Consider the following 12,337-nt stretch of genomic DNA (forward strand, 5'->3'; position numbering starts at 1 on the left):
CTGGGCAGTCTGATAGGTTCTGCATTGCCTTCTTCACCGCAGATCCCACTTTTCCTACGTTTCTCTGTAGACCAACTACACATAATTCTAATAAGCACTTAGTGCTATAGTACAGCTGCTTCCAAGTTTGGGAATATCTACCAGTACACTATCCCATTTCTACAAAGCCTGTTCCTTTGACACGGGTATCACCTGTTTTCACAACCTGCTAGTTAAGGTAGACATTTAGCTGCTATTTGTAGCCTAAGTGGACAACATGGAATGAGTTTCTTCTTTTGGTGTCTGTCATTGGAATCCTGTTGTTTTATTTGTCCCCTCGTGTTGCTTGAGCTGATCTTGGGATTTATACAGGGCCACTTGTATCAAGTGGGCAGAGAAGTAGAGAAAGCCAACATGGCACAGTGAATGAAGATGGTCTATGATGAGGTACGCTTTAACAAAATTGATAAGGCGCTGAAGGGTGGGGAGGCAGGCTCTGAAAGAGTAGTTTTGATCTCTGTCCTATAGTCTGCTACTTGATGTAGTCCTGGGGTTTTACGTCATTCTTCTTCTCCTCCTCTTTCTCCTCCTTCTCCTTTTTCTCCTCCTCTTCCTCCTCTTCCTTCTATTTTGCTAAGCTGGAGATTAATCCAAGGGCATCACGTATACTTAGGCAAACACACCATCAATTTTCTGGGACAACTGATTGCATAAAATAAATTTTTCATTTTGCCTCTGGTGAGTCTGAACGGGTGCCTATCTATTTCTGGCAATTAGACGAGATTTGTCTGTGGTAATTCTTCTTGTTCGGGAAGACTTCAGTTATGGCTTGAAGCTGCCTATTTGCTTGAACAGTGCAATAAATAGTAGATGTATTGCTAGGAAGGAGGGGTTCTTGGCTTTGAGAAAAAACAAAGATGGATGCATTTACAGGAGAAAAGACAAAGAACTGGAATAGCTCCATGAAAGCTAATATAGTTATAAAGACAGAGGAGAGGACAGAGAAACTTCGCTATCCTGGGAAGAATGTGGGAGATGAAGATTGACATGTGCCTAGAATGTTGGTGAGAGTGTAGCTCCTGAGGGCATCTAGGGGGTGGGTGGCTCAAAAGAAAGGGGCAGAGAACATCTTTTAGCCTCTCCTGAAAAAAACTGGATTTAGGCAACTCATGTACAGCTTTAGTGTCCCTTGCATACAAGCCATTTATTACTTTTCTGTTGGTATGACCAAGACAGCGTAAATAAACTGTTTATTTCGGCTTCTGGTTCCACCGGATAAGAGTCCCTCACCACACAGCAGGGAAGTGTGGCAGCAGGCAGGAGCGATGACCACTGAGAATTTGCATTTATTTATTTATTTTATTCGATATAATTTATTTACATTTCAAATGATTTCCCCTTTTCTAGCCCCCCACTCCCCGAAAGTCCCGTAAGCCCCCTTCTCTTCCGCTGTCCTCCCACCCACCCCTTCCCACTTCCCCATTCTGGTTTTGCCGAATACTGCTTCACTGAGTCTTTCCAGAACCAGGGGCCACTCCTTCTTTCTTCTTGTACCTCATTTGATGTGTGGATTATGTTTTGGGTATTCCAGTTTTCTAGGTTAATATCCACTTATTAGTGAGTGCATACCATGATTCATCTTTTGAGTCTGGGTTACCTCACTTAGTATGATGTTCTCTAGCTCCATCCATTTGCCTAAGAATTTCATGAATTCATTGTTTCTAATGGCTGAATAGTGTAGATATACCACATTTTTTGCATCCATTCTTCTGTTGAGGGATACCTGGGTTCTTTCCAGCATCTGGCAATTATAAATAGGGCTGCTATGAACATAGTAAAGCATGTATCCTTATTACATGGTGGGGAATCCTCTGGGTATATGCCCAGGAGTGGTATAGCAGGATCTGGAAGTGAGGTGCCCAGTTTTCGGAGGAACCGCCAGACTGATTTCCAGAGTGGTTGTACCAATTTGCAACCCCACCAGCAGTGGAGGAGTGTTCCTCTTTCTCCACACCCTCTCCAACACCTGCTGTCTCCTGAATTTTTAATCTTAGCCATTCTGACTGGTGTAAGATGAAATCTCAGGGTTGTTTTGATTTGCATTTCCCTAATGACTAATGAAGTTGAGCAATTTTTAAGATGCTTCTCCGCCATCCGAAGTTCTTCAGGTGAGAATTTGCATTTTGAACTTCAAGCATAGTGGCCGAGAGCACAGCTGGAATGGCAGGAGGCTTGTGAAACCTGCCCTCGTGACACACTTCCTCCAGCAAGGCCACACCTCCCAAACTTACAGAATGGCTCCACCAAGGCCACCTAATGTTCAACAATCTGAGCCTACCATGGACATTCTCATTAAAACCACTGCTAACCCCATAAATTTGTTTCACAGTAGAGATCAGTCAGAGAAGAAGTTCATCAGTTTGACTCAGTTCTGATACAGCGTTTGGTCCAAGATCCTTATGTTTAAGGGTTTAGTTCCTCTCACTACTATCACTTCAGACACCAGTGGTTTAAGTACAGGATCCTCACACTACCTATACATTTACCAGCATGCTTTTGAAACTGAACATTGCTACAACTACTCCCCTTCAACTACAATAATTTACTAGAATGAGTCACAGGACTCAGAAAACCACTCTATGATTATCAGTTGAATATAAAAGATTCTACTCAGAAACACTTAAACAGAAGAGATTGACAGTGCAAGGTTGGGGGATGGGAGCGCAGTTTCTGTCCAGTTCTGCTTCACTTTTGTTGTGTAGCAGTTTCCTCTGATTTGAAGTGTTCCATTCCCGGGGGTTGTTTGTTAAGACTCAGGAAGTTAAACAAAATTACAATGCTCAGGGAGTAAACTACTAACAACTCTCAGGAAGCTCCTGAAATTCATAAGATTCACAAGTCCCCTCCCTAAGCTGGTCAGGCTGGAACACAAGCTCCTCTTTTGATGGGCCCACTTTCTGGGTAAATAGATGTTTGTTTGTGTCTCCTCAGGAAGAGTCGCCCAACATCCTCTCCAGCACCTACAAATGTTTACGCAGAAGCTTTCTAAATCCAGCCATTCAGGACTTTTCATAGAGGTGTCATTAGGCATGCACAGTTCATTAAATCATTGCATGATTTCAATCTCCAACCTCTGTCCCCTCCCCAGGGGGAGTGAGTTGAATGCTCTAAACTGCTAACCATGCCCCATTCCTGAAGCTTCTGATGTAACATATAAAAATATTTAGCATTCTAGTCGTCTCAAAGATTATAGGATCTGTACTAACAATTAAGAACAAAACCTTATTTCTGGTCTACTACAGTCCTGAATCGTGAACTGTTTATTAGCACAGTTCCCAATATCCCATTTTCCCAAGGGGGATACTCTGTTGCAGAGAAAAAAAGTTTCAAAGGAGGCTCTTCCTACACAGCTCAGCATTTAAGTAGATTGTGGGTTGCTAGAAAAACCAACCATGTGATTGGAGGATTGGACTGTTCAACATAACCTCTGGAGAGGAGGGAAGGGCTAGAGATTAACTTCAGTCACCAAAGGCCAATACTTTAATCAAGCATGCATGTATAAAAGGGATTCTATACAAAATCTAAGTGAGGGATCGGACAGTATCCAGGCATGCTGGGACTTCGTGCCCTTCCCACCTTACCCTCTGTACCTCTGCATAATCCAGGCTGGCCTTGAACTTATTACACAGCCAAAGACTTGAAATACTGATTCTTGTGTACACATTCCTGAGTGCTTGAATTACAGAAGCACACCGACTCACCAGTTCATACAGTTCTGGGGATCAAACCCAAGGCCTTGGGCATGCAAGGCAAGCACATTACCAACTGAGCCACATCCTAGTCCCATTTTCATCCTTATCATAAACTGATAAATGCAAATAACTTTTCCTGGACTTTGTAAGACATTATGACAAATTATTAAGCGTTAAGATAGAGATTGTGGAACTCTTGATTTGTAGCCCAGTTGGTGAAATACGAGGCAACCCTGTGGGTTGCAAATGACATCTGAAGTGGGTACAGCTCTCATTTGTGACTGAGTCTCACAGGTACCTAGGACTATTGAGCAGAAGGTGGCCATCACCTGCAGAGTTGATCATGAAGCCACACTGGCAAACTTACCCTTTCTGTTCACTTTCCTCACAATGTTGGAAACAAGCAAAAGAAACGTATTCCAAGCATTACCATTTGGTTTTAAGACTTCATTTAATCAGTGGGAGAAACTAAATTTAAGGCCCCAGCCCCTAGGGGAGCTGTGGACTTCCCAATAGCTTAACAGCTTCTGTTGTAAGGAAACAGCTATCCAAGTCCAGACACCTCAGGGGCAACTTGTAAGGCAACAGCTGTCTCAAGGACAACTTCTTCATCTTTCTGCCAGGGTCAATCTAAGTTCATATTCCCAGACCCAATAACGAACTCCTATCCTGATTGATGGAAACTCCTTTGCTCAACCTCTTATGCCAAAATATGACTGGACAATGCTACAGCCCACTCTGCTCCCCCTTGCTTCATGTCTTCATGTTTAAAATATTCTGTACGGCATTTCCTCAGGGTCATAGTTCAGCTCTCGAGTCTGTTCTGCAGCCCTGATTGATCAGTAGTGACTTGGTTACAACAATTTTTTTGTCTCTGCATTGACCTGGTGTTTGAATTATGTTAGATTAAGTGAACCCCCACAACGGGATATTTCTGATCCATCAACCATCTCCTCTTGTGGCAGGGCACCAGTGTGCAAGAGAGAAAGAGCCAGACATGCAGATAGCACAAGCAGAGTCTGAGATGTAACACTGAACTCACAATAGAATGTACAAGCAGCATCCACTTTAAAATAGATATAGATATCTTATAGACTTCCCTAAAAAGACCTTAATGGGACTTGAAGTGGCTAGAGTACTTGTCTAACCTGTTTGAAGTCCTTGGTTTGAAGTCTAGCTCCTTATAAGCAAGACTTGGAACTTGGAGCTCAGACGTTTGAAACCATCCTTGGTTATATAGCGTATTCAAGGACAGCCTGGGCTAAATGAGACCCTGTCTCAAAAAACCCAAACCAAATCACACTGAGATAAGAACAAGGTTAAAATTTTTTCTCCCACACAATGGGCAAAGAGACATCTTGTTGGTGGTGGCGTTCTTATATCAGCCAGGGGCAGAGCAGATGGCCTTCCTTTGTTCATCCTAGCCTGATGCCTGGCTTGGTGGCCACAGCTGTCTTATGCCCACAACACATAAAACCCAAATAACTTCAAATCCAGGTAGCATGGCAAGAAAAGAGGAAGACTGAGACCTACATTCTGCCATGCCACGCGGTGCGGGTGGGGAAAGACACCGCAGACCTGCACTTCACCCCATGGCAAGGGTGGGCCTTAGACACACAGAGCCCAGTGTACTACCATGCTGCGCAGTATGGACGAAGGAGACATACCTGTGGACTGCCGTGCCACCCACGGACCTGAGCTCCGGCCCTTGGCACAGGCAGGCCATAGACACCTGCTTGCAAGAGGAGGCCACCCAGACATATGGCCAGCCTGCAGCGGGAGCCACCACAATGTGTGAGTATGTAGTGGACAGATGGGAAAGAGAAGTGGAGCAGCTTGAGCATTAGGAAGAGAGACGGAACTGGAGACTCCAGGGTGGAGAGGAGGAGCCTGGTGTGAGTGGCCAGGGATCATGGTGGGGTCTTAGCCTGAACTGCCACTGAGGGCCATGTCTGGGTCCAGAGTTACACAGAGGCAGGGGTCAGCGTTGATGTCCGTGGCTTATTTTACCACTAAAGAACATGTGGCCGTCATTTGTTGGAGCAGCTGCCAGGGACCACGTAGATGTTCAGGTACTGGGCATGAACTGGCTCCGCCCCTCACTGGCCACAGTGCTCTGGAGAGCTGGCCACACCTCTCACCACCAGCAGCAGCAGCTCAGCGGAACAGGGTCTGCCACCAGGCAGTATAGTGAAGCTGGCCCTGGCAGGCGGTGTGTGTGTGTGTGTGCTGAACCCAGGGCATGAATGTGGAGAGCTGACCTCACCACTCATCTGCTGTAGGTTGGCATGGGCGCAGGGGTGATGCCCGCCCCGCTCCCTTGCTCCTCACTACCTGCAACAGTTGGAAGAGCTAACCCTGGGGTCACGAGAGTGGGAGAGCTGACCCTGCCTCCTGCCAGTGGTGGCACTGGGTGGTCTAGCTGGAGCAGTGCTGGAGAGCTTGCCCTGGTGGTGAGGATAAGGGACAGCTGCTCTGTTGACCAGATCAGCTACCACCCGGGCCCAGATCCAGGGCTCTGAGTGAGCTCACTCTAAAATCTATATCATGTGCAGATGGTTGGGACACGTGAAAGGGCTAGTCCTGCTGATCCAAAGCTGCAGGATCTCTATGACATGGGGCAACAACAGGATAACTGGGAGGAGTCCCGGGACAGAAGCCAGAGATCTCAAAGCAGACCAATGACTCATCACAACGAACATTCACAAGTGAAGATGTGTGGACACAGGGACATACTGTGGGACACACTGTGATACACTACAGCTTCCACGATGAGATGTTTCCTATGTTTTGTTTTTATTCTTGTTTGTTATTTGTTTGTGTGTTGTTTTTATTTTGGGGGTGGCTTTCTAGGTTGCAAAGGGTAGATATGAGGAGATGGGGGAGATGATTACATTGAATGCATGATGTGAAACTCACAAAGAATCATTAAAAATGCTAAAAAAAAATCTTGGTGATTTATGATTCTGGGAGGTCTTTTTGTATACTTTTGTACCAGCATGATTTCAGTGAGGATTCTTTAGTGTGGTTTGACTGAGAATAGCCCTTACAGGTTCATATATTTGAATGCTTGGTTATAACTTGGTGAAACTATTTGGGAAAGAGTAGGGGGTGTGGCTTTGTTGGAGGAGGTGTGTCACTGGGGGTGGACTTGGAAGTTTCAAAAGTCTACATGAGGCCCAATCTCCTTCTCTCTGCCTTCAACTTTTAGATAGGGGTGTAAAAGCTCTTAGCTATTGCTACAGCACCATGCCTGCCCGCCTGCCCACCTGCTGCCACATTTCTTGCCATGAGGGTCATAGTCTCATCCTCTGAAGCTATAAACAAACTTCCAATTAAATATTTTATTTTATAACTTGCCTTGGTCATGGTGTCTCTTTGAAGCAGTGGAAACTAAGATAGTTCTTCAAAGAATCAGACCAGAAGGTCCACGTGTGACAGGAGAGAAGGGTTTAACTGAACAACTAGTCCACACAATTATAACATCTGGGAAATCTCAGAACAGGTCTGGGGACCTTAGGATACTGATAGCATATACCAGTTCCAGTCTCAAGACCTCAGTGCAAGGGAAACTGAAGGTGTACTCTCTGTTTTGAGGTCAAAGGCCGAAGAACCCAAGGAGGAAGCTGATGGTATAAGTCCTGAAGACCAAACAGCTTGGACTCCAATGTCCACTGCAAAAGCCCTGGCTTTTGAAGGGAGACATCAATCTCCTTGTGGTTGTGCTCTGGTTGGGTGGTGCCTGCCCACACTGAGGGCAAGTCCAGCCAGGTGCACATGCCTCACAGACACACCCACAAAGCTATCCAAAAAACAAAATCTATTTCTTAATCCAGACAATCTGGACACTTAAAATTAACCATCACAGGCACTTAACTAATTTTTACTGATTGCTTAATACTATTGGCCTGCTGTTCATGCCTATTTGAGTGTTTCCATTTTATAATTCTCAGCAGAGCTGGAGGGACCATCCTGATGTGTAGAACATGGTGGTCCAACCATAGACTTGATCATTTGATCCACCACTGCTACTTGTTCTAAGCACTGGTCTTCCTCTGGAATTAGTACTTGCCATCTGTATAAATAAAATACACAAACTGCTATAATCCTCATGGAGGTTGAGACGGGAGGATTACCATGAGTTTGAGGGCAGCTTATAATATGTAGTGAGTTTGGGAGTGGGCTACACAGTAAGACAGTGCCTGTGTGCATGGTATGTGGGGCGTGTGTGAATATCTATGTGTATTTGCTTGTGTAACGTGTGTATGTGTATGATGTGTGGGGTGTGTATCTATGTGTATGTAGTAGGGTGTGTATGTGTGTACATCTATGTGTGGTATATGTGTGTGTGGGGGTGCATGTGTGTGGGATGTGTATGTGTATCTGTGTGTATGTGTGTGTAGTATGTGGGGTGTATGTGTGTGTGCATGAGTGTGTATGTGTATGTGAAGTGTATCTGTGTATGGGGTATGAGGTGTGTATGTATATGTGTGTGTTCGTGTATAGGTATAAGTGTATGTGTTTGTTTGTTTATTCTAAGTATTGGAGGTTGAATCCAGGGCCTTGTACATGTGAATCAAGCATTATACTCTGGGCATCAGCCCCTCCATACATATTGTGAACATAATAAAATGCACCTAAGACATGAAATTATTATGGCATGGATCATGGGCTTTGTTAACTTCTGACTGGCTTTTAATTTGCAGCTTAGTTTTTTTATTTATATAAAAACTCTGGATGGAAAGTTTTTGTATAATGAAGAATCTTAAATACAAAAGATTTTCATGCCTAGTGTGATGGTGCCTGCCTTTAATCCCAGCACTCAAGAGGCAGAGGCAGGGGATCTCTGTGAGTTCAAGGACAACCTGGTCTACAAAGAGAATTTTAAGACAACCAGGGCTGTTACACAGAAAGTCCTGTCTCCAAAAAGTAAATAAATAGCTGGGTGGTGGTGGTGCATGCCTTTAATCCCAGCACTTGGGCGGCAGAGGCAGGTGATTTCTGAGTTCGAGACCAGCCTGGTCTACAGAGTGAGTTTCAGGACAGCCAGGGCTACACAGAGAAACCCTGTCTCGAAAAAAACGAACAAACAAAAAAGTAAGTAAATAAATAGAATTAAAAGGCAAAACAAAACAAAAACCTTTTCATTGACCTCAACATCTAATAAACAATCCAGGCTCTTAAGGAATAGGGATCGAGTGGAGAGGGGTGTGTCTCAGACCAGTACTGTGCCCCACCCACCACTCTTGTTTGGTAAATACCTGCCCATCCTCCAGGCCTTAGAACAGGCTTCATTTCTTCCAGTCAGCTTTCTGTGGTTCAAGAAGATCTGCTCAGGCCTGTGCATTTGGATCTGTACTGGTTCATCTCAGCTGTCAACTTGATTGGATCTGGAATCAACTAATAGACACACCTCTGGTCAGGTCTGTGAGAATATTTCCTGGAATGATTGACTGAGTGTGGACAACCCTCCTTTGGAGTGGGCAGCACCTCCTGGCAGTGGCCCAGATTTGAAGAGGTTCGAGGGAAAGGCAGTGCTATTCTTTGCCTGCTCATCTTCACTCCCTGCTGGTGAGTGCATCTTCTCTGTAGCTGCTGCTGTCTTTGCGGACACCAGAACCCAGCCAGTTTCCTCAACCTTCAAATGTAGGCTATCCAGGTACCCTCCAGGCTTTCGGTGCCAGACTGGGACTGCTGAGCCATTCAGCTTCACAGAGTGAGGAGCTGTTGGGTTTTCAGACTCTCCAGAATGCAGAGAGCCATTGCTGGACCTCCTAGCCTGTGCTGTGCAAGCCAATCTAGTGACTCTCCCTTTAATATGTGTTCACTCTATGGTTCCTCTTGAGATCATTGGTGGATATAGCTTCTGTCCAGATAGCAGTAAAATGATGTCTTCAGTCAACTGTGTCCTTGCTTGGCAGTGAGCGTCTCAGGAAGAGGCTCACCCGTCAGCTTCTGTAATGCTCAAGGCTTCCACAGAACTCAGCAAATTGTTACTAAATCCCCAAAGGCACTAGCTCTCAGAGGAAATTGGGGTGAGGGTAAATGAGAGCAGTGTTTCATTTTGTGTTCCAAGCATGTCTTATACTGGGGCTGCAGGCACTCTCTTCCAGGTCACACTGACAGGTATGCCCAGGTACTATTATTCTCAGGTAATAAAAGTAAGTAAGATTTATGAAGTACCTGACCCACACTGGGGATGATTCTTCATGCCTTTCATGCATTGAATCACTTAATTGCCACAGACTTAGGTCCTGGGAGGTTAAAGCAACCTACCCAATATCTCACAGTAGAGAGTGCCAGAAGCAGAAGTTGAATCAGACCATCTGGGTCCAAAAAATCCTGTGTCCCCAGCTACCAGGACATTTATCCCAAGGGCAACCAGAATTGGGGAAATGAGTCAGATGTCTTCTGATGCTATTACATTGACAGCAATGCTTTTGACAAAAATACCACTCCACAGTGCGCCTTCCCTGCACACTAGTCTCCTAGGAATGATACCTGTTCATCTGGGGACAGACCTGTTTCCCAGCTCTCTAGGTATGTAGTTCTAGGAGGGGCTTCCCAAAAGACTGCACCCAGTCCCTACACACACATGTGGCCCAAGTAGACCCTCGTCAAGCTGTGCAGGTCAGTGCTCGGAGAGAAGAGAAGCAAGAAGCAGACTGTCAGAGCAAGGTGCTCGCTCGCTCATGTGGAAACGCCAGAATGAGAGACAGACTAGCATGGTTCTCCCTTTGCAGGGAGCAAGTGAGGCCTTTTACCTATCCCATCCTCTGGAATTCCCATCCTCACGTTTCAACCTGGAGAGCCTTAATGAAGATCAACTTACAGATCCAAAATTCCTCTCACAGGCCACTGCTTTGTGTAGTAACTGAGGTAGCAGGCAGGGTATATAACAATGGTGGGGCTCCATCCTGAAATGGTGAAAGAGCTTTCTAAGCTGTAAGGAGTGTGTCTTAGTCAGGGTTCTATCCCTGAACAAACATCAGGACTAAGAAGCAGGTTGGGGAGGAAAGGGTTTATTCAGCTTACACTTTCCATATTGCTGTTCATCACCAAAGGAAGTCAGGACTGGAACTCAAGCAGGTCAGGAAGCAGGAGCTGATGCAGAGGCCATGGAGCGATGTTCCTTACTGGCTTGCTTCCCCTGGCTTGCTCAGCCTGCTCTCTTATAGAACCCAAGACTACCAGCCCAGGGATGGCCCCACCCACGAGGGACCTTTTCCCCTTGATCACTAGTTGAGAAAATGCCTTAGAGCTGGATCTCATGGAGGCATTTCCTCAAGGGAGGCTCCTTTCTCTGTGAGAACTTCAGCTTGCATCAAGTTGACACACAAAACCAGCCAGTACAGAAGAGTGACAGACAGTGACATCAGATCCCAAAGAAACAAATGGCTACCTGAGGTGCTTATCAACACATCAAAGGCTGACACGGGTCACCAGGCTCTGGCTGTCTTACCAGGACCTGTGACAGAGTACTGGCTCTTCCTCTCAGCACTTACCCTTGCCCCCAACCCTAAAACCCCTCCAGCTTCCCTTTCTTATATAACTTAGCCAAGCTCTCTTGTGACCTTGGTTGCCCCTCCCCCACCCCCCACCCCCCACCTGTGTGTGTGTGTGTGTGTGTGTGTGTGTGTGTGTGTCTGTATGTGCTCTCCTCTTGCCTCCAGGTCACCTCTTCTGCCCCACCCTCTTCTCCACCTCTGTTGCCCCTCTCTTTTCCCTCCTGTGGCCCAGTCTACTCTGCTGGCTGTATTCAGTCAGGACTCTCCCAGACACCTCGGGCTGCTCTCCCTCTCATCTACAGTAAGAAACCTTCTCCCCAACCATCCCTAAGAGGATCAAGTCCTCATCTTCATTCAAGTGGGGTTCTCCCTTAGGCGAAGGCTCTGGCTTTCCTTCTACCCTGGGTCTTTGTGAGGGTCTACAGGAGGTGGTGCTGTGTTTTATAAAAAGATAAGACAGAAGGAAGGAGCGGTGAGGTATGGTGTGGGGGAAGGGGTGCCTCTGTGGGCCCATGCTGAGTTGTCCCTTCCCCCTGAGGGACCGGCTACACATAATAAGAGCTTATTAAGAACATGGGGAGGGGAGTATTGAGAGAAAGTCAGAGAGAGAGGGGGGGGGGAGAGAGAAGAGGAGGGTCATGAACACCTGGTAAGAGAAGAGGGAGGTGAATGGGGAGGGAGGGGCAGGAGCAAAAGGAGAGAGCAAGAGAGCGAGGAGGGGCGAGCAGCCCCTTTTATAGTGAGTCAGGCATACCTGGCTGTTGCCAGGTAACTGTGGGGCGGAGCCTAAACTAAATGCCAACAGGGGTAGTCTCAGTGCCCCCCACCCCCACTTCCCTTAGGCTCTGATCTGGCCTTGACTTGGAGGATGCATAAAGGGAGGTGGGAGAGGGCAGCGAGCAGATAATACAGTCCCATGTGATCCAGTCTTCCCATTGCCAGAGTGCTTAGGACCAGGGAGAACAGAGAGGTCCCTGGAGACAGCCAGGTGACATTAACTGCAAGAATGGAAGAAGCAAAGAAAAGAAGACAGGGATGAAGGAACGGGTGACAGGCTGGAGGCCCGTCCACCTGTGCCTTTCCTACTCCTGCGAGAAA

General features: G+C 46.4%; 1 non-coding gene across 1 annotated transcript; it reads left to right on the forward strand.

The window, feature by feature from the left end:
- The first annotated feature begins 5,061 nt into the window (after positions 1-5,061).
- On the forward strand, positions 5,062-5,205 carry LOC127688207 (small nucleolar RNA SNORA48). The gene has a single exon (XR_007978618.1). It is a non-coding gene; the product is annotated as a small nucleolar RNA SNORA48 (small nucleolar RNA).
- The last annotated feature ends 7,132 nt before the right edge of the window (positions 5,206-12,337 follow it).

Source organism: Apodemus sylvaticus, chromosome 6 (assembly GCF_947179515.1).
Source record: "Apodemus sylvaticus chromosome 6, mApoSyl1.1, whole genome shotgun sequence".
Classification (NCBI taxonomy): Eukaryota; Metazoa; Chordata; class Mammalia; order Rodentia; family Muridae; genus Apodemus; species Apodemus sylvaticus.